The sequence below is a fragment of the Macrobrachium rosenbergii genome, chromosome 55 (assembly GCF_040412425.1).
Source record: "Macrobrachium rosenbergii isolate ZJJX-2024 chromosome 55, ASM4041242v1, whole genome shotgun sequence".
In the NCBI taxonomy this organism is placed as follows: Eukaryota; Metazoa; Arthropoda; class Malacostraca; order Decapoda; family Palaemonidae; genus Macrobrachium; species Macrobrachium rosenbergii.
In genome coordinates, this window is record NC_089795.1 from 61112077 (window position 1) to 61135675 (window position 23599).

The 23599-nt window shown below is 35.3% G+C and overlaps 1 protein-coding gene across 8 annotated transcripts in view; it reads left to right on the top strand.

Annotated features, from left to right (window-relative positions):
* Window positions 1-23599, top strand: part of LOC136835323 (alpha-N-acetylglucosaminidase-like) — a 280695-nt gene that overhangs the window by 8495 nt on the left and 248601 nt on the right. The gene's annotated exons all lie outside the window — the stretch shown is intronic.

Consider the following 23599-nt stretch of genomic DNA (forward strand, 5'->3'; position numbering starts at 1 on the left):
GAAAAAGTGCGGACGGACAGACAAAACCCGGCACAATAGTTTTCTTTTACAGAAAGCTAAAACTGTAAGTTTTCCTATGTTGATGGAAATTCCTTTACGCGAATAAAAATTCATTAAGATCATCCTTACTGTAACACTCAGGTACGCATAAGATAGCTTACATTAAGGTGAAATCAATCGCCTCTCCAGCGGGGGCAGCATCTGCAATAACAGGACCACTATAGTAAATAGAGTCTCATTATACTTATAAAGTGGGTTACTGTTGGGTAACCGAGAACTTAAACTGTAAAAGCAGCTCTCCGCTTTGGTTCATTACTGCTAATATCCGCACTTTCCATTGCTTGACCCAAAGTTATCAAAATCACGTGCGTTCAGTATATCATTACCAGTCGATTAAATTGATTGCTACATCCGTCAAATGATGATGGAATCAAAACAAAACAGAATTACAAGGAACAAAAAACCCATAATCCTCGCTCTTACATGAGGAGAGAGAGAGAGAGAGAGAGAGAGAGAGAGAGAGAGAGAGAGAAATTAATAACACGTTTTTCTTTGCATACAAGGAGTTTGCAATTCCTCCATTAAATGATATTAAAAGCCTCCAGTCCATCCATACCAAAGACTCTCATGAGCATCTCTTTGAAAGACTGATGCTTATAGGCCATAGGCAACGTACTAAACATGGTTAATAGAAATAAAAACGTCGCTGCGTTTCAAGACGTTGTCAGGATGAAATGAATATGTATCACGACTTCGCAGAAAGCTATGAAGATGACAGAACACTTCATCTAAAATAACGTTGCATACAATTTTATATAAGTCCAACTAAAATTCCTTCAACTTCACCCAGTAGATAAAAAAATGTCGTAGGCACTGAATCAGTGTCGTCACACTTTCAGTGCTTTGAAGACGACAGGGGATTCCCATTTACCTTAAAGCTAACAATCACCATTCCAATTTTGTTAGCTATTCTGATGAAAAATGTTTGGTAAACAAGAACTTTGCTTTTATAATTGAAACGCAGTCAGAACAATATTCATATAATTTTAAAGCTAAATATCTGAATTTTCTTGCATTTTGTAAAATTTTCACAAGCTATTTATAAGAAAAGTAACAAATGACATAATTTGTAGAAATATTTATGGCAAGAAACTGATAGTAATGGCAGTTATAAATATACACACCCGCACGCATACCCATATTACTTTCATTAAACGCCCCATTACCAAGAAGAGGGGGTTGCATAAAAAATTGGCAACTTTCCGTGTCTCAGCAGGACACACACACACACACACCCACTCATATAAATTTATATATATATATATATATATATATATATATATAATATATATATATATATATATATATATATATATATATATATATATAATATATATATATATATATATATATATATATATATATATAATATATATATATATATATATATATATATAAAAGAAAGTCGAAAGGCAAGATCATGCTGCGTGATTATAGAAACTGAGGAAATCAAAAAGAATGCTGTCCATGTGATAGTGTTCAATTCATCTTCAACGTGCCAAATATAAATCCCTTTTAAAATAAAAAGAGAGAGAGAGAGAGAGAAAACCGTCCCACTTCGTTTTTTATCCGTCACATAACTTTAGCCTCGATCGCCTAATGCTTTGTGCTGACTCGCTGGAAGGTTAGATAAGGCTGGTTATTGGAGTTTTCAGAGCGTAACTTACTTCCGGATTCAGCAGCTTAGGACGTAAATCACATTGAAAGCGTTTCATGGCTTCGCCAACTTACGGTCTCCTAAAGAGGTTCTAATTAATTGATGGGAAGTTACAGAAAAAGTCAGGATGTAATCACTTCGTGAGAGTAAAGTTTACCGAAAGTAAGACGAAAATCATGAATTTTTTGAAAGATGATAAAGACTACTAAAAATTAATTCACAGGGCCTATTGAAATATACACTGAAACTGCATACGTTGTGTTTTCCTTCTTTATACATACCTCCTTGTTAAGCACATACCGGTAACAGCGACGTCATAAAGTACCAGATTAAAGTAGTTACTTTTAAAATTAAATGATAAATTTTTGAGGGAATCTCACAGCGCTATTTGATCCATATCCTAGAATCTTATGTGGAAATGGTAAGGAGCCGGCCGACAGATCTCAGGTCGACAGGTCAGGAAGAGGGATGAAATGCTATGGCTGGGAACTGTCTGAAATTCCTGGTGATTGATATCCCTTTGTCAGTGTCCAAGGGAACCTGGGGCTGTGCAAAATGTGATCACTGCAAAAAATTTGCAAACGCACTGGTAGGCAACAATCCTTATTTAACTGAAGAATAAGCCATTATGTTGGGGGAAATGTTTGTTAATGAATAAATAAACAGAGAATTAAAACGTTAAACGTTGCTGCCGTATTATATCTTTGTTTAATAAATCAGTAAGTAAGCAGTTGCGTAAATGAACGAAATGTTCAAGATAAATGGTCGAGGTCTCACGAGAACACTTGCTGAGTGTCCAGTGGTTGTCTGACTACTTTGATATAGCTTTTTAGCCTAACAAGCTAGCCCACTGGCAAAAGTAACCGAACATATTAGTTGTAGAAAGTTGTTAAAAATGATGTTTACCGTAACTATATTTCTGAACGATGTGAACCTCGGTAATGCGCACTGCCTAAATTTCTTGTACAAGGTTCAAAAGTGTCTGTGGCCCACATCACCTGCCGGATTAAAAACCTTTGGACTCGTCTTTAACATGCTGTAAGCCTAATGGAAATGCTTACGAAAGGTGGTGACCGAATTCGTATCATTAATCAAAATAGCGGAAAAGGTGTGGGACGACGTCTCTTTGAAAATTATATTTAGAGGCAGTCGAGTCACGGTTTTGATAATTCCGGTAATGTAAGGGATTAAGAAACGAGACAAAAATGACAAGAGGTTAAACTTGATTGTTAAGCAGTAAACGTAACTCAAAGCATATTAAGGTGTTGGTCACTCTCTGTCTGTCTGTCTCTAAAGGCAGAGCTCGAATATCTAGAAATATCTGATAGACAACAGTAAGAGAGTTTATATAACCTCAGGAGTAAAAACTTAAAATAAAACTGTCATATAAGTCAAAATCTCACAAAAGCTACGACTTGTACAAAAATAAAAATGTTAATGGTTATTTTATCATTAGCTAAAAAGTAAATAAAACATTCACATGCACAAAAAACACGATATATATATATATATATATATATATATATATATATATATATATATATATATATATATATATATATATATATATGAAAAAAGTCCCAGGTTTTTTCTTGCATGAGAAGGCTAATATATTGATATATTAATCAAAATGTAATAATAATAATAATAATAATAATAATAATAATAATAATAATAATAATAATAATAATAATAATCTCTCTCTCGTTGCTGTCCATGGTCTTCCATAGTTTGTCATTGTCATCATAGACGGACAACAGAAGCGTTGAAAAGGAAGAAGCTATGATGCAGTTGTGAAATGTAAAAAAAAAAAAAAATTCCTACCTGTGCCTATGAGTCAAGTTTGCCCCTTCAAATCACTAATCATAATCTTAGCTAATATTTTCCTTATTTTCCGAACTTTTGGTAAAAATTTTTCTTTAATTTCCTTAACTATAAACTTCATGTTTCCTTTACTGATGCCTTCATTCCTTCGGTCCCTAATGTCCAGTTATTGACAGTTTCAGGGTCGGTGTTACGTAATGATTTTCTTCACGAACTGGCTTTGGCCTGGTTTCATGTAACATTTCGATTATTGTGTATTATTATTATTATTATTATTATTATTATTATTATTATTATTATTATTATTATTATTAATGTGAAAACTTCAAAACCTCTACAATATTACCTCAGTTACTTTGTAGACGTTTCTGCCTTATTATTATTATTATTATTATTATTATTATTATTATTATTAATAATGTGAAAACTTCAAAACCTCACAACTATTACCTCTAGTTACTTTGTAGACGTTTCTGCCTTCTTATTATTATTATTATTATTATTAATAATGTGAAAACTTCAAAACCTCTACAATATTACCTCAGTTACTTTGTAGACGTTTCTGCCTTATTATTATTATTATTATTATTATTATTATTATTATTATTAATGTGAAAACTTCAAAACCTCTACAATATTACCTCAGTTACTTTGTAGACGTTTCTGTATTATTATTATTATTATTATTATTATTATTATTATTATTATTATTATTATTATTATTATTATTATTAATGTGAAAACTTCAAAACCTCTACAATATTACCTCAGTTACTTTGTAGACGTTTCTGCCTTATTATCATTATTATTATTATTATTATTATTATTATTATTATTATTATTATTATTATTAATGTAGAAAACTTCAAAAACCTCTACAAATATTACCTCAGTTACTTTGTAGACGTTTCTGCCTTATTATTATTATTATTATTATTATTATTATTATTATTATTATTATTATTATTATTATTATTATTATTATTATTATTATTATTATTATAAGGATAAAATCCTAAGCATCGAAGCAGATACGGTTCTGGATCTTTAGTCTAAAGCTGCTCAAGGTAGGAATGAGTGGGTGAAGCCCTCGCTCCCTAGTCCACCCGCGATCTTAAGGCTGGGGTGGTTTCAGCTGATCTGACTTTGTAATATATCTCGTCAATGAGACGCCCTTCAGTGGATGAGGAGTGGCAGTGAGTGAAATAAGGCGTAGATTCCTGTTAAAGCTTCTACATATACACTTATACAGTATGTATACATACTGTATACATACGTGTGATAATTCATATAATCCGGATAAATTTCCTTTCCCGTTGTTGGCTGTATTGGGTATTTCTTAGTGGTTGCCCATCTTCGCTGATCAAACGACCAGCGAAATAACTTTATATATATCTATATATATATATATATATATATATATATATATATATATATATGTATATATACATGCATACATATATAAATGTATGTATGTATACATATATATACACATACACACACATATACAGTATATACCAGGTACCCCCATGTGTCAAATATTCTTCCTAGTTTTGAAACGCAAACCATGACCTGAGAAAGCAATAACAATTGTTTAATGTAGAAGGAAGGTTCATATAAAAATTTTTTCTCAGTTTTTAGTTTAGTTTCCTGAAATGGAAACTACTGTGCCGGCTTTGTCTGTCCGTCCGTACTTTTTTCCATCCGCACTTTTTCTCTCCACTCTCAGATCTTAGAAACTACTGTCGCTTGAGGGCTGGAAATTGGTATGTTGATCATTCATCCTCCAGTCATCAGTAGTTTTTGTTACGTAAGGTTAAATTTAAGCCATAATCGTGCGTCTGGCAACGTACCAGGCCATCCACCACCGGGCCGTGGTTTAGTTTTGAAACACCCGATAAACAAAACGACCAATCAGTAGACAGACGGCTTATCTAATTGAATGGCGGGCTTTTAACAGTCTACTCAGGTTAAATGCAAAAGAACGATAGACTTTAAGCACTTATGTTTGATCTCACCGTAGGTACATAAAAAGGCACATGGCTATGCGAGTGCGAGTAAGAGGTATTTTAATAATTTCTTGCATGTAAATTAATGAGTAGGTAATATTCAAGATAAGCAAGGAACAGCGTTGTCTATGAGGCTGTCTAGGACACGTGGGGAGGTGAATGGAAAAACCACTTCTGTATTGGCGGGAAGGCGGGATATTTCAGTTATAACATGGCATGATAGCTATGGTATTGTGGTTTTTCTTTCCAGAATACTCTTCATATTTATATGTTTTTCTTGAGCATACAAATAATTGTATTACTTCAGTGCTTGGGCACTTTCGGGATTATTTAGCTCAATAACTATCCAGCTAAAGTTTAAAATCCCATCAGTTCCCGTCATCCTATGTTGTTAACATACGGTATAAATAGCTATCCTAGGTATACGATTTATTTGTTGTTGTTGGGCGTTGGAACGATAATTAGAGAGAATGAACAAATAAAAGTTACAATAAAAGATTAATTCCTGACTGAAGTGGAATGAATGTGTGCTTAAAAGAAGGTTGGTAAAAAAAAAAAATAAAATACCTGGCAAATGTGTAGCATAGGCCTAGCTTCATTGGTCCGCGTTTCGCATTTTAGAGGTAAGCAATATTTGGTATCATAATAAAGTTATTTCCATAAACATGTGATATAACTGCACGTAGAATAAAATTTGAATGACAAGAAAGTGTTGTGATTTGAAAACTTTTTGAGCATAGGTCTAAGAGCGGTCTGGGCTATACTAATAAGATCAATCATAATGGCTGAAAGCTCATCGTTCGTTTGCGTTTGACCTGAGTAGAATGTCGGACACAACCTGTGTGCTATGAATAAAGGTCATGTGTTTATGAATTATATCAGAAGGGGCGAGGGTTCTTTGTCTATATAAACATTCAAATACGTTTTTGGAAAAATTGTTTAATATTTATCACGGTAATTGTAAGTATTAGCTCCGTACCTGCTTTTTACCTTGGAAACTGGTTTTCTACACACCAGGGCTTCTGATACTGGCGGTGCATTTGTTTTGTTGTCGGCGAAATGGAATGTCCCTTCGCCGTGTTTAGTACTATTGCCGGGGCTGGGTGGGGCGGTACCCCATACGTTAACAGATTGTGCACTTGCCGGACGGATATAGACCGCCAAACAGACGCACTCGTGCTCTGTCTTGTGAATCACGTATGGAAACCCCTTGTTGGATGGACTTCAGGGGTTAGTACAGGTTAATTACATTCGTGCGACAAAAAAATGAAGGTAAATTAATTAGCCTCAGAAAAAGTAGGTTTAGAAAAAGAATCTGCGAGCAAATTTGACTAAATGTCAGTACTCACGTGCTACCCCTTCCTCCTTTACTCGTGAGTGGGACATATGATACGGACTATAATTATGAGATTTCAGTATCTACCGGGCAAATTTAAATGTCAACTTGCAAAACCAGCCATGGGGATAGGATCACCGAAGTGGATCAGTGTCGCTCAGTGTAAGGCAACAGGTGTTCCTACTTGATCGTGCGTACATCATGAATGTGTAATATGTATAAGAAGCGTACCAACCGTGATATAGTCCGCGTAACTGAATGTCATAAGGTGGGGTATAAAACAAGCGAAACTGTGAAGCAAAGTGGCATAGGAGACAGAGCTGTAACGACTTGTTGCCAAGTTCATGGCGTCCACCGGGTGGGGGGCAGTGGCCTACCCTTCTCTTGGTCATGGAACCCCAGTAACCTTTCCCCTCACTCTCGTGCTTAGGAAACGGCATGGACGACCCTCCAAAGGAAATTGGCTAGTGCAAAGGAAATTAAAAATAACATTCAACTGCTTGGCCCGTGGATATCCACACGTACCATCAGACGCCAAAGCAGAGAGGATGGGAAACTGCATTTCACGTGTGTGAGGCGGGAGAGATGGAAGTGGCCGCCTCATCAGTGATAAGCTGAAGCCTAAACATGTTCACTCACGATATGTTATGGTGTTGTAGTGTTTTTTGGTACTGTGGCGTTGGGGATTTTAGGGTTTCTTTCAGTTCTTCCCTAGCGAGCATGGAAACAAAGGTTTACCGACATTGTTGAAATAACGTTTTGAGAATCTTCCTTATGGAGAAATAAAGGGGATATCCATTCTGCAGCAGGACAGTGTGCCACACCGCCAATTACGTCACTGATTCACTCTCGCCAATTGTTACGTCACTGATTGACTAAAGTAAACGATTGCCAAGATTGATATATTAGGTCTTGGACAATTTCCCTATTTGTCCCAGTAGGAAAATCTTTGGGCAGCGATCAAGTCTCATTGAAAGGAGAGGACACGACAACCCTCGAAAACTCCAGACCGCCATGCAATGGATCTGGAACAGCTTTGAACTCTTCCTCATGCAGAAATTGGCGAATTCTATCCCCGTTAGGCTTAAGAGGCGCTGAAAAGAAAGGGCGGGCTTGATATTACTGGATGCATGGGTGAGTGTTACAATAACTTATTTTTATTGTTTCTTTATTACTCGAACTCATACAGAAAAATTATCGTATTTACAAATGTGTGAGTACGTATATATATTATATATATATATATATATATATATATATATATATATATATATATATATATACTGTATATACAGTATACAGTATATATATATATATATATATGTGTGTATGTATGTATGTATGTATGTATGTATGTATGTATGTATGTATGTATGTATGTATGTATGTATGTATGTATGTATGTATGTATATATATATATATATATATATATATATATATATATATACTATATATTTATAAGTCGATGCATGGATCAGGGGCGTCATTTTAGATTTTTGTTGGGCTGGGGGGCAAAGATGGTTTGACAAGCGAAGCGAGCCTAACCAGCTGGGGTTTTTTTTATTTTGAGCTATTTTATGTGCTTTTTGAAGCCACATGAGCAAGGTATTTCAGCAAAATAGGCAGACAAATAAACATTATGTGTGATAGAGAAATATAGATAGATAGATAGACAGACAGATAGATAGATAGATATAACTTAATGTGGTGACACATTTGAATTTCGGTAGGAATAATGGAAAACCCGCTGCTGTTACTTCTTGGGGCTTGGGGGTGTCAGGGGGGCAAGTTGAGGCTGGGGGGGCAACTTGAGTCTTGGGGGCAGTTGCCGCCCCAGCCCCTCCAAATGATGCCCCTGTTAAGAAAAACCTAAAGGTAATAATTTCCAGGCATTAGGCTAGATTTTAATATATTATTGCATTAAAGAAAAGGGAAACATACTAATTCTTGTGGGGGGAGGGGGATTAGCTGATGTTACATAATTTTCTGGGGGAGGGTCTGAACATGTGTTATGAGGTGTGGCAAAAAAGGGGTTAAAAATTACTAAAAAAATTGTTAGGTAATTTTTGAACGACCCCATATGTATATATATATATATATATATACAAGTATATATATGTATATATATATATATATATATATAATTCCCTTTGGGACACCTGGGGTACCCTCCCACTGGGCAGGAGACCCTGTCTGAGGCACCCAACCGGGAGAGAGGTCCCTTACATTGCCGGTTTCTTTGCCGTTCTTAAAATTAAATGAAAATCAAATTAAATTTTGGGTAAATTTACAGTTTCAGTGAAATTCACATTTCCGATATAAAATTACATTTTCCCCACTAAATAGTGTACTTTCAACGAATCTGACCTTTATTTCTACATAAATGATTAGATTTAGAGATACATAGCGCCATGAGTACCGCTCTCAGTTTGGGTGGTGCAATAAATAAACGGCTTATGCACATTTTAAAAGATTGTTGCAAGCTCGTATGTTCTGGCAAAGTGGTAATATAAATCAATAAATAAAAATATGCCACAGGGTTACAGGGAACGAAATTTTACCCCTAACGTCTAGTTACAGTTTCGGTGAAATTGACGGCCGAAACTGCAATGTTACCCTTTTCGTTAACCACTTCACTTACCTTAAATAGATTCACGAAGAAAATGGATTCACAACCTGTGGAGTTCCATTGTAATGTCCATGGAAACGACCAATAGCCTCAAAGTACGACAGAGAACACCCACTGCAGACGTGCACGACGGAATCCATGGCAGTCAACTGAAGCGCACTTTTGTAGAAAGCTGGCTTATTCCAAAATCGCAGTTAATTGGATAATCTTGAAACAAAGCCACCAATCAGGTTTCAGCATTTGTACCGTACTTATAATTCATAACGAAAAACAAAAGACGATTAGGCATTTTTACCCACAATACATTGACAAAAAACAAAAACGCATCAGCAGAAAAATTGACATGGCAGCATAAACGCATCCTTGCGATAACAACAAGGCACAATATTCATCGGCAAATATCTCCGTAACTCTTAATTTGCGGAAGATGCGAGTAAGTATTTCGTATGAATCATGACAAAAATATATGATAGCAAGTAAAAAAATATTAGATATCCGAATCTGACCGAAACTGTAATAATACCAAATTTTGTTGATAGGAAGGAAAAATAGCCTATGATACCTTACCGATTTGTGGCTAAATATAAATATGCAGTACTACAGTGTAAGTGCTACTGATTGCTGACAAAGTAGGCCCCAATAGACTCTGGTTAACTGTTGGACTATACATTTCGTCTCTCAGTGCTCAAATGGAAAACGTAAGGGTTATTTCCCATCTTAAAAATATTACTTTTGTTTTAAAAATAATCTCTTGGTGAGTGTTTTGTATAAAAATGCGATTACTTGTGTCATAACTAGAATGGAGTATCACTCACAATCTGGCTAAGACGCAACTTAGAAAGCGCAAAATATAGTAGGCCTATTAGCCTAAATATTAGAGATGAGACTAAGATAACATACGATGTTGCACCTCGCTACTGGATTACCCTTTTGTTGTTTGAGTTGCACAGACTTCCAACAGCCAACGGACAGTCAGCACCAGTTATTGTTTAAAGCCTTTAAATTTTCAGCTCCAAGACTGAAAAATGAAGCCTATCTTATTCTCTGTGTTATGCTGTGCAACGCCTTAAGTTGTGTTCAGTATCAAGCGAAGTCAAGAAGCAAAGAAATCTCGTTGTTTCTCATATACAAGTATGTTAAGTGAATAACGGCATTTTATCTAGTTTAGAGCAAACAAGCAACCAGATGCAAGAACAGAATCTAAATTTACTATTCTAAGCGTAAGAAATCTTACTTTGAGATCTAACGGACAAATGTCGGTCTAGGGATGTTATCGGAATTCAAAACAGTCGTGGGACGGTTGGATCAAAACATTGCTCGTTCGATTCGCTTAAGGTGTAGCAGACTAGCTTAATTTGTTTCCCTGCGTAAAGGCTTAGCCCCGTATGAGGGTAGTGCCGTCAGTGCACCTCACGTGGTGCACTGTAGGCATTACTTCAGTTCTTTGCAGTGTCCCTTCGACCCCTAGCCGCAAAATCTCATTTTTTTTGTTTTTACTGATATTGCCGTTCATATACTCTGTCTTCCATCTGACTTTTCACCCTCTCTAAAATTAAATTTTGTTTCCTATAAATTATAGTGCAACTGAGAGGTTTTCCTCCTTTTACACCTTTAAAACCTTCTTACTATCAATTTCCCTTTCAGCGCTGAATGACCTCATGGGTTCCAGCGCTTGCCTTTGACCTGAATTCTATGCTATAAAGGGATTAGTTCCATTTAATTAAAGAACCCTTTACTACTCTTCTGTAACCTGTTTGAAAATACCCGTACATATAGGTTTAGCTCCCTTCCAATCCATGTTTAGCAAAGGTGCTGTTTTCAGCAAAGTACCAAACGGTTTTTTTTTATGCAATCTTACGTCCCGCTCTCTCTAATCGTCTCCCACGTCCCGCTCTCTCTAATCGTCTCCCCAAAATAAATTGTAAAGCCTATATCCTTTCCATTGTTGGTCTCTTTTACAGTACTGCGAATATTCTTCTTAGTAAATTTTTGTTAGATTACGTTTCCATATTCGAAGGTTACTTTGCTTATGGTATTAATAAAATCAATTATTGTTTTTAACTTCCCGTATTATGGAAGTGTTAAGCATTTCTTTACTTGATCCACAGTTATCTATAAGACTGTAAAAGCGTTTCCTAGCTTTAAAATTTATCAAAATTATTCAGAAGGTTGGTAATTTCGCCATGCTGACTTGTATTGTTTCAAAATACATATTGCGGATTTCCACTTACTATTTCCTCTGCCTACTTATATGTTTAAACATATTTTAGTTAAATTGGAAACTGAAGTACGAGCAGGTGCAGCGACGTCGCGAAGCGCGAAGCCTTTCTTTTGTCACTGACTTTTGCTCGCTTTTCAAAATTTCATTAATTTTGTTATACAATTTCCGTGTCATTACCAATATTAAATAAACAATTAAAACTTGTTGAATGGAATATTGAAAACTCAATTTTTGTCAAGTTTAGCTAAATTTAACATAAGGATTCTTTATGCGGAAAAACCAATGAAAAATGTGGTCGATGATCGTGGCATTCTGTGTTCAATTATCGGCCAATTAAACAAGAGGGAAATATTTAGCGTAGAAAAGCTGCGCTCAGAAATTATAGCGGACTTTTTAAAATTGTGATAATTATTCAAGGCTCAAGCTTATTTCGAGTATACTGTTGTAATTTGATGTTATGGAAAGGGAACCGGATCCGATTATCTCGCGAAGCTGACAGATGGAGGTAGACCCCCAATGCCTAACAATAAAATTGTATATATATATATATATATATATATATATATATATATATATATAATATATATGTATATATATATATATATATATATTATTAATTTTCCTGTTATGGCTTTATGCCATGTCATCAACACTCCAAGAATTGACGAGAACTCGATGGGATATTAAATTTATTCAATAAGTTACGTGGCTAAATAGTCCGTCAAGTGCTTAATCACCCAGCTGTCATGATTTGTGTATTCTGGAAAGAACGGCCATTGGCCTATATGGGCGTTCTTTCCTTGAGTGGCTGTTCTTTTCACCTACCCTATATAAATTATATATATAGTCAACCTCATAAACAGTAATAACTCATGCTATTTCCAATATTATTACTATACTCGTGTAATTTACATGCAAGAAATTATCAAAATACCTTTTATTCGCATAACCGGATGTCTTTTTAATGTCCTTCAATGAGATAAAAGACAAAGATTGAGCTCATTGTTCATTTGTGTCTGATCTGCGTCGATTATTCGATACGAACTCGTCTTTCGAATGCTTTTATTTCTATGTTATCGGAATGTTTATGATTGTAGATGATGTGAGGGTTCTTTGTTTATATATATAAGCACTAGCTGACCAACCCAACGCTGACCAGGAAAACTCTGAATAACCGATAAAGTGTCTCTCTCTCACACTCTCCTTCTCTTCCCCAACACCCCTTTACTCTCTCTCTCTCTCTCTCTCTCTCTCTCTCTCTCTCTCTCTCTCTCTCTCTCTCTCCCTTTCCTGTTAAGATAGTTACATTGCCCAGCATTATTGACATTTTATATTTCACCCCTCCTCACCCCCACTTCCTACTGGGGCTGAACTTGGACTTAAAGGGCATTGAGAGTGTCACTATTCATTTCAGCGACCTTGAAAACTATGGATTAGACACTAATATCTGTCGTTTTCAGTTATTTTTGCATGTCACCACCTTCCCACCTTTTCTTACCCCGCTCCTATCAGGCTGGAATTTGGACTTAAGAGGCATCAGGAGTGTCACTATTCATCTCAGTGAGGTTGAAAACTATGGATTAGACACTAATATCTGTCGTTTTTGGTTATTGTTACACATCACCCCTTCCCACCCCTCCTCACCCCTACTTCCTATTGGGGCTGAACTTGGACGTAAAGGGCATTGGGAGTGTCACTGTTCATCTCAGTGGCCTCAAAAATATCTGTCATTTTTAGTTATTTTAACGTGTCACCCCTTCCCACACACACCCCTTTGGTGTCAGTGATATCTTACCCCCAGAGTGTTCTTTCCCAGATGGTATTTATTTATTTATACCAAGTTTGGTTGAAACACACATTGCATTTCATAGTATATGTGAAATATATATACATACATAATCCTTTTATATATAGATATAGATTACATCTGAATATATATATATATATATATATATATATATATATATATATATATATATATATATACATACATACATACATACATAGCCTACATACATACATACATACAGGGTGTCCATAAAGCCATGGTGCAATTTAGAATACTTGTAACTTCATAACTATTCATGATAAAACTAATCTGTAATATGGATAAGAAAGATTGATGTGTCTAGGTTTTCTGTTCTTCTGAAGTTTTATTTATCATTTGTTTTATCAAATATTTATCACAGTTTCTGAAACTTCCTTTTCGGAGTTCCAGCTGAGGTTTTGCTGAAGAGAAATAAATGTTCTTTGGTTGTCCAGCAAAATGTACTGTCGCTGTCCAATGGGTTTGACAGCCAGTACAACAAAAAGCTCAACACAGGAATCGGCGAGTGACCATTCAAAATTTTAATCATTATAGTTCTTCATGAACTGATAAGTTTTTTTTATTCAGGAGGTGTTTAATATTGCTGAGAACATAAAAAGAAACACAGATATTTCACATAATTAATTCAGTAAACCATTTTATTTAGTAATCCATTATTACCTTTGTAAGAGACCACATGCGGTCCTATGGGGACACGTGCGTGAGTCAGCCATCGGACAAAAGAACACAAGCATCCGCTCTCTATCCTAATTTTCATTTTAAAAAGCCCTGATGACGTAGTTAAATGAAGATTCCTGAAACGTTGGAATAAAAACTGTTTGTACAGAAGAGGAATGTGTTCTTCTTCCGAAAGAATATATATATATATATATATATATATATTTATAAATATATATATATATATATATATATATATATCAATATGACGCAAATATACAGGGTATATATATACACATCCATATACATACATATATATATAGATACATATATATATGTATATATATATATATATATATATATGTATATATATATCCATAATATAGAAACTATGTAAGATAGTATCTTTAGTTAACTAGACCACTGAGCTGTTTATCAGCTCCTGAAGACCTTGCCGAGAAGGATTAGACCATTTTAGTGCTAAGAACCAATTGGTTACCTAGCAAAGGACCTAACAGCTTATTGTGAACTAAGAACGACATTATACCGAGAAATTTGAATCTCTATCACCGGAAATAAATTCCTCTAATTCTTCATTGGTGACAGTGACTCCTTTACATGATTCAGCAGAGTATAACAAGAACTATGGCAGTGTTTAATATACGAGGAACTTCATATATACTATATATATATATATATATATATATATATAATATATATATATATATATATATATATATATATATATATATATAAATATGTTATGCAGTGGACTTTTATTTGTATTCACGTTGCACCACATATGAATGACCACGTTTCTGTCTATTGACTTTCACTTGATAGTAACGCAGGGGACTCGGTAAGTTAGGTTGAAATTGTCTTGTCATTAATATTTTTTCTTTTCAGGAGGGGTAAGTATTTCACCAGGCACGGTTTTTCTAGTTTTATTCTAACAAAACTATTTCACACGGCCAGCCACCCTGGACTTAGAAATTTCTTGATGTTCAGAGAGGACAGAGTGACACAACCTACCCAATTTGGTTTTCAAGTAACTCTGGCTAAAAATTGATCAGAATGAACTCTGGACCTATGTTGAATAAAACTCCGCCTCCCTTGAGGACGTCTACTTTACTCTTAATGGTTCAATCTTAACTCCCACTTTTGGCAAGGACAAATCAGGTCAATTTTTTGCTGACCTTTTCACTTTCATTATCCTCTAACTCCTCCTTCCTTTCCCACATCTTGGAGGTTTGTTATGGTTAGTCTTCAATTTACTTGGTCCCATGACTCATCATTTTAAATTATCAACATCGTGTCTCTCTCTCTCTCTCTCTTTCATAATCCCGATCAGTGAATCTCATACTTATTCACTGCATAACATCACTCGGTCACCTACCTGCATTGACTACAATGCAAGTAGATAACCAACTCAAAACCATTACAAAAACTAATAATCAACTTCACTTCGAATTTGAAATAAGTAGTCATGTAACAAGAAATAAAATTATATGAATGCATAATAATAAATTCAAAGAAAAACTTATTAGTCAAATGCATTGTCAATATTTCTATTAACAAGCAATAAATGCAAGAAATATTATAATGCATCATATGCTAAACAAACAAATAAGCATGAAATATATATCAAATACTCAAACTAAATGCAGAAAAATTATGGCAAAGTAAATATATCAAATGCCTATTACTCTCTGGTTATCAATCATAAATTGAAAATAAATAAAATAAAAAATCAATCATCAAATGTTCAAGTGCAAGTCAATGGTAAACGCTATCACTCTCTAGGAAGGATTCTGTCCATCATGTCCTTGATTATGGTAAGCTTATTCAGTATCAATTTCTGACAATTATAAAAGAAATGAAAGCAAATAGTACCAAAAGAATGACATTTATGAATGACATGATAGGAGAAATCTCGGTCTTATATATATGAAAAAAGTATGAACCTCTTCTAGCTTTGTGAATGTCTCCAATTCCAGTTCTGAAAGTTGAAATTCGTTAATAACTGCAAACTGATGTACACTTTTACTGAAATTCAAACTGTACGTCGTGAAGACTGTAGGTTTGTAATACAAATTATGTAAAATAACCAGTTCACAAGCAGATGAAAATGAGTGTACGTTAATGAAAACTACTTCTGTTTTGTTTGACTTACAGTCAATCTTAGCATTCAATCTGTTTGCTGAGAACACAAAATTTCATCATCAATGATTTGAGCCTTGAAAGTTTCTGTAAACGGTAGATATTTACAATGGTTCTTACCATTCTTGTTGTTTACAAGATCATCTAGGCAATGAAGAGCACTCAATGGTTCATAGAAATTCACAATGTTACAAACATAAACATCATCATTAAGCATGACACATTCCTGAACTTATGTTCGGGAATTTCAGTCACTAGGAAAGAATCATGCTGCAAGGCAAAGTGTCGAACTGTTCCTTCTAGTACAATGGACTTATTATCTACTACCATTGGGAATGGATAGACTGACATCAATGAGTTGACGTCTGGATTGTTGAAAGGATCACTAGTATGATTTGATTGGCTATCACTTTCACTGTTATCAGGCCATAATAGTCCACTATATTTTCTACTAGTGGCTTCAAGTGATTGTTCACAACACATTTCTGAATAATGGCTTCAATTTCACTGGGGTTATCAGAAAAGGCGACAGCAGGTTTTACCTGCCATCATGATTGCATTGAGTAATTCCTTGTATTCCAGAAGGAAATTACTTGTTTCTATGAGCAGTTGCTCCATCATTTCTGTTTGATGGATTTTAGCAATTTCTGATGAAACATTATGGAGGGCACTATTCACAAATTCTTTCAGCACTGTGATCATTTTCTGATTTTGATTGACATTTCCTATTACTTTATTATAGACAGTACCCTGCTCAAGCCCAATTTTCAAGTTGAGCCACTCTTTCCTTTAGCCTTTCAACATTACCATCGGTCGCCACTCCAAAGAGATTGTGTAAAGCGACGCCTATAAAGGGTATGAGTGATCGCTTTACTACTTTCCTTGGCATAACACTATCGATGTCCCTCTGCAACTTGGAGAGCATGTCGTACAAATTTCTATCTTGGACACTTTGTAATCCTGCCTGTATCTGATTGCTCAGCTGGACTAACTGCTCTCTCTGATCGATAATGGAGTCCGTCTGGATCTTAACAATGGCTAGGTCCTGTATCATCTTAACCTTGCCATGCTCCTGATGATGGCTCCCTTCCTTAGTTGTACGAGTGAGTTCACAATTTGACTCTGCCAACCACCATACAATCCATTTGCTGAAATAATGTTATCAGCAGTAAAAATCTTATCAATTACATTTGTTTACCATTGCACTTGCCGTTACCTTCTTCTCAAATTATACCTTGGGGTCATTGAAGATTCTATTTTATTATCTATCTTATCTTTTATTGGACAAATCTTTCAACTGGGTAGACGACCAAGGTTCTGAATGAACTACTTTAATGTGGTTCCAATGTACAATGGATTCTTTCAAGGTAATTTCATGCATTAACTTGAATTTATTCAACTTCAAAACTTCTAAAACTCTATATGGACCTCGAAATTTTGGTGATACTTTAATATTAGGTCCTTCAAGAACATGATTGCGTACATAAACTTGTTGTCCTACCTTTAACGAAGGTATGGTGGATCTGTTATTGTAATACTTACTAGATTTTTATGTAACTCCTTTAATCTAGCCCTGGTGACTTTAACAATCTCGTACGTACGTCTTGTCTTCAAGCAATATAGTCCTCGTAGTTGTACGTACGTCTGGTGGTGTGACATCATCCAAAAGTGAATTTGGCATTCTCTTTTGTAGCCATACAATAGGAAATGAGGAGTTTCTCCTATTGATTCATTTACTGTGTTGTTTAGAGTAAATTGTATGTCTTCGAGAGTCAAGTCCCAGTCTTCAGTGCTAGTTACCAATGTTTTCAGAACATCCTTTATCTTGCGATTTGTTCTTTCTACTGCTCCATTTGAGCTTGGCTTATATGCTGTTATTTGACATTTCTGTATTTCATAAAAGTCACACAATTTCTTTAGAATGTCACTAGTAAATTCAGCAGCATTGTCTGAGAGCAAAACTTGAGGACATGAATGTCTGGTTATAATTCTAGACTTAAAGGCTTCTGCCACCGTTGATGCTTCTCTGTTTTCTAGTTGGAACAATTTCTATGTATCTGGTCAAATAGTCAATGAAAACTAAAATCTGTTTATTTCCTCTGATGGTGTTCTGGGAATGGACCTAAGAAATCCATTGTGACTACTTGAAAAGGATTTAATTCTGAAGGATACATTTCCAGAGGAGCCTTGACGTTGACATTCCCCTTATGTATATTACATAGGGTACAATTCTGAACAAATCGAGTAGCATCTTCACTACATCGAGGCCAAAATAGTTTCTAGTGATTGTTCTACATGTTTTCTTAATTCCAGGATGTCCTGATAACTTGTATGAATGGGTTAGTTCTAAAACGTCTTGTATTAGTGTATTAGGGAATGTACAAACGTGAACAAGCATTTGGTTCGTCTGAAGTCTTGTACAATAACCCATCTATCAATTGAAACTCTGAATTTTTCTCACCTTGCAAGAGGTTACCTATTACTTTTATTCTAGAATCCTTTTGTTGTTCCTGACGAACTTTGTCTAAATCTAAGTCTGTGATTTGACAACTGAAGGCGAAATTATGAGTGGTAATTTGTTTCTCGTTCTCTTCTTGTGATCTAGATAAGGCGTCAGCTAATGTGTTATATCTACCAGGTATGTATCTAAATTCTGGGGCAAATTCTAATACGCTAACGAACCATCTATTGAACTTCATATTATTGGTAAAAAGCCCTTTTCTTGAAAAGATCACAAATGGTTTTATGATCTGTAAGAACATTAATTTTATGTCCTAGCAAAATGTGCCTAAATTTCTGTAATCCCCAGACTAATGCCAAACATTCCTTTCTGTTGTACTGTAATTTCTTTCAGCTGCATTCAAAACTCTACTGGCATAGTATACACAGTCCTCTCATCCTTGTTTTATCCTTTTGCATCAAGACAGCACCTAGTCCTGTACTTGAAGCATCACAGGCTAAGTAGAATTCCTTCTCAAAGTCTGGATAAACTAGGATAGGATCTGTTATCAACATATCCTTTAGTGTTTTGAACGCTGCTTCCTATTCATCTTTCCACTCATAGTTAGCATCTTTCCTAGTTAACTCAGTTAATGGTTTTGCTATGGTAGCAAATCCCTTTATGAAAGGTCGATAATACCCTACCATACCTAGGAATCTTCTTAGTGCCTTCAAATTTCTTGGGGCTGGATAGTCCACAATAGCCTTAATCTTTCCTTCTTGCATTTTCAAACCATGTTCACTGATAACATGTCCTAGATATTCTAGAGATTTCTTCAGAAACTGACATTTCTTAATTTTTACCTTTTAAACCGGCCTTTCTGAGCCTATCTAATACTAATTCTATTGTCTTGAAATGACTCTCTACATCCTTACTAGCAATTATTACATCATCAAGATAAACCGATGCGTCTTCAACATCTCCTAAGATTTGCAGCATTAAACGTACAAAGCGTTAAAGGAGCTGAAGTAAGACCAAAACGGCATTACCTCAAATTGCAAATGTTCTTTATGAGTACTGAATGCCGTGAGATGCTTGAATTCTTCATCGAGAGGAACTTGCCAATATCCACTCAGTAAATCGAGGCTAGAAAAAACCTTGGCACCTCTAATTGAGCTAACATGTCATTAATGACTGGCATTGGCATTCGATCAGGGACGGTGTGGAATTCAATTTCGGTAATCTATTACCATCCTCCATGTACCGTCTTTTTGGAACTAGCAGTAAAGGTGAATTATAAGGTGACTTAGAAGGTATTACGACTCCATCTTCCTTCATCTCTTCAACCATCTCGTCTACAATGGGTCTTTGACTTATTGGAAGTTTGTAGTTAGGTATATAAAAAGGTCTAGCACCTTCTTCTATGACTATTTTGTGCTGCAGGACATCTGTCCTTCCTAACTTATCTCCTGTTACTGCTACAACACTTTATATTTCTCTAATATCTGTATTAACCTGTCCCTACAATGAGGAAAATCTGTATTATTTACTTCCCCTTCTAATTTAACTCTTGTGTCAGCTACAGAGACAAATGCTTTTTTTCACTTAGGGTTAGTAGAGGGTTAGTAATCACAATTCCCTTTACAGAATTCTATGCTGGCATGCAATTCTAGTCTCTTGTCAGAATAATTATACACATAAGTCGTACAATTTCCACCATTAAGTCTTACTAGGAATTGTCCATTTTCACAAAGTCTGGTAAGTCTTCATTAACTAATAACACATCTGTATCACCTAGGTTTTTATCTGTTACAATTCTAAGACAAACCTTTGTCAGACCTTGTGGATGCAGTATAACGCTATTGTTTAATTTGAGTTTTACAAGATTATCATCGGCAGTACTAACTAAGCAGATTTCTTCTGCATTCTGTGCATCGGCAGTGTAACAGACATCAGTATCATCTGAACTTTCATCTTGTGGTATCACAGAACCTATCTCTGTCATTTTCAGGTTGCCTAACAGCAACACCTCATTGAGATACTTCTCAGTATCTTCTCTTATTATTAAGTGACTACAATCTATTAACGTGTCAGGATCGTCAGGTTGGGAAAAGAACTAAGTTCTTGGAGGTATCTACTTGTCGTGCACTTGAGTTATCAGGTTCATACCTGCTATCTGAGAATTCCTCCTGAGTGGCTTCTAGGCTTTTAAAAGTAGTTTGTCTATCTTCTCCTATTTCTTCTATCATTGAATTTCTACACTGTCCTACCGGGTTAGCATTAAATTCTATTTCTATCTGTTGGATGTCTACTTCTTCAGATGAGGCTGTCTCAGGTAAAGTGATCAAGTTTATCTGAAACTGTTCCTCTTCTTCAAGAGAGCAAACATTTCCTCTATCAATTTCCTTGATAGTTATTCTTCCATTGCTACAATCTAGTATAATTCCACATCTTTTCATAGCCTGGAAAGAAAATAGAGCTTGAGCTGGAAAATATTTCTCTTCCAACACCACAAACTCTTCCCTGTATTTCTTATTTAGAATTTCTATCTCTAAATTGACATTGCCTATAGCCCTTATTTGCTTTCCAGCGATCCCCTTTATGGTCCTATAGGATTCTCTCATTTGGGAAAGCTCACAACCTATATGTTTTGTTAAAGTGCCTTTATCTATGATACTTACAGTACTGCCTGTATCCAACAATATGGAACTCAGTACACCTTCTAAAGTGTACTTGTATGATAGGCAACTCTTCCTGACACGTATTAAAATTCTTTACAGAAAACACTATTTCATTACTTTGAGTAATGTCTGTTGGGGACACATCCTTATTCAATGTCACTATTTCTTTCTGTAAGGATGGACCTTTCTGCTGCACTCTCTGTGATTGTCACTGAGAATCCCCTTTGATTTGGGTTACTGGGAGGTATTCTGATTATTAGGCTGAGTATTTGGTTATTTTGAGACCCTGAGAATTTCCCTGTTTGTTGTACCAACAGTTTTGGATCAAATGTCCTGTCTTATTGCAATTCGAACACCATTTGTTTCTTCTACAATTCTGTGTTGTATGGTTGTTATAACCACAATTTCCACAACTTTGTCTCTGCCTATTGAACTGTGGCCTATTATTCCCTGAATTTTGGCCTTGACTAGCTCCCCTCTGTCCAGGAGTCCTGTTATTTCCATTAGTTCCAGTGGTATTCCCATTGTTACCTCTATTTGGCGGCCTACCTTGATTGTTTCTGTTTGATTGATTAAATCTCCTATTGTTGTTCCCACCATTTCTATCAAACGAATTTCTTTTTCCTGATACCTAGACCTAGCTTGCCTGATTGGTTTCTATTGGACTGATTGCTATTATTTCTTGGGTTTCCACTAGCTACGGTTCCCGTAAAATCTGCACTACTACTTGATGAATTCTGTTTTACTTTCCTTTCTATGTACATCAAAGTTTGTACAATTCCATCATTTGGCTTCCTATCACAGTACTTCTTTAAGGCTACTCTTTCTTCCTTACCCAAAGCATCGTAGATTGGTCCTAATGACATATATCTAAGTACCTTAGATATACTAGCTAAATCTGTTTCATCATCATCAAATTCATCCTTCCTTCCAACAACAATTCCTACAGCTTTCATATCTGTCGTCACTCTATCTATAGCTTCTTCTACTCTAGTGGCTAAAACTAAGTGATTTCCCTCATATTTCTGATGATGGAAAGTTCCTATGTTGTACCATGGATCTTTCTGTGCTTCTGGTTGCCAAAATTGTAAGCACTGTTTCTTGAATTCGTTAAACAGAGTAATATTCCTAAAAAGTACTGAATGAAGAACTGTATGTGCATCACCATGTTCCATACTAACATACAAGAGTGCTTCATCTATTTTCTTTCTCTCATCTGTGATACCAGCAGCTGAAATTCTGCTTTCTGTGTCTGCTATCCATCGTTTTACACCATATTCTTCTAATCTACTTTTATCTACATTACTTGGGTCTACCGTTCCACAAAATCTAGTGGCTTGGGTGATTACGGCTGCTTGCGCCATGTTGGGATTTCTAGGTACAATGGAAGTTATTGGGTTAGTGGTTACAACTGAAGGGTTAGGCGCACTCGGTAAACTAAGTGGGGACCTTGACTATGAGAACGTCTGGGTCTAGTATTACTAGGATCAATTTGTCTAGAAAGTCGTTCAGGTACAGGTCTTAGGTTATATGGAGTCTGGTCTTCGCTTCTTGTCTGTTGCAGTCGGGCGATAACTTCGTCCAAAGTGTTATTCATATTAATTCATAAAATATTCAATGATTCCAAGAATGAAAAATTGAAAAAAAAAAATTTGAGAATCAGGTACTTACTTCAATTGCATGTTTGCTGAGTTGACTGTATCCTCTATACAAAAAATTCAAATTTTCCTAACTCATTCCTTCATAGGACTCTCTCAATCTGAAAAAGTCTGATATTAGTATTTATGTATACAATTGTTTGGGTTCCACTGCAAAATGCTGCGCCAAGTGTTTAACAAAAAAAATTATTATGATAGAATAATTTAAACAGAATTGTCTCTATCACCAAGTGAACGAAAATTTCTATTTCGTAAAAAAAAATTACTAAATATGAAAAAATTATTTCCTTCGTACAACAATAAGGAAATATTATTCAGAATATTATTCAAAGAAAAATAATTTACTTAAATCATTTATGTTTAAAAAAAATTATTTTGCACTGCAGGAAAAATAATTATATAAAAATTTCACGCACACAAAAAAATTTAATTATTCAC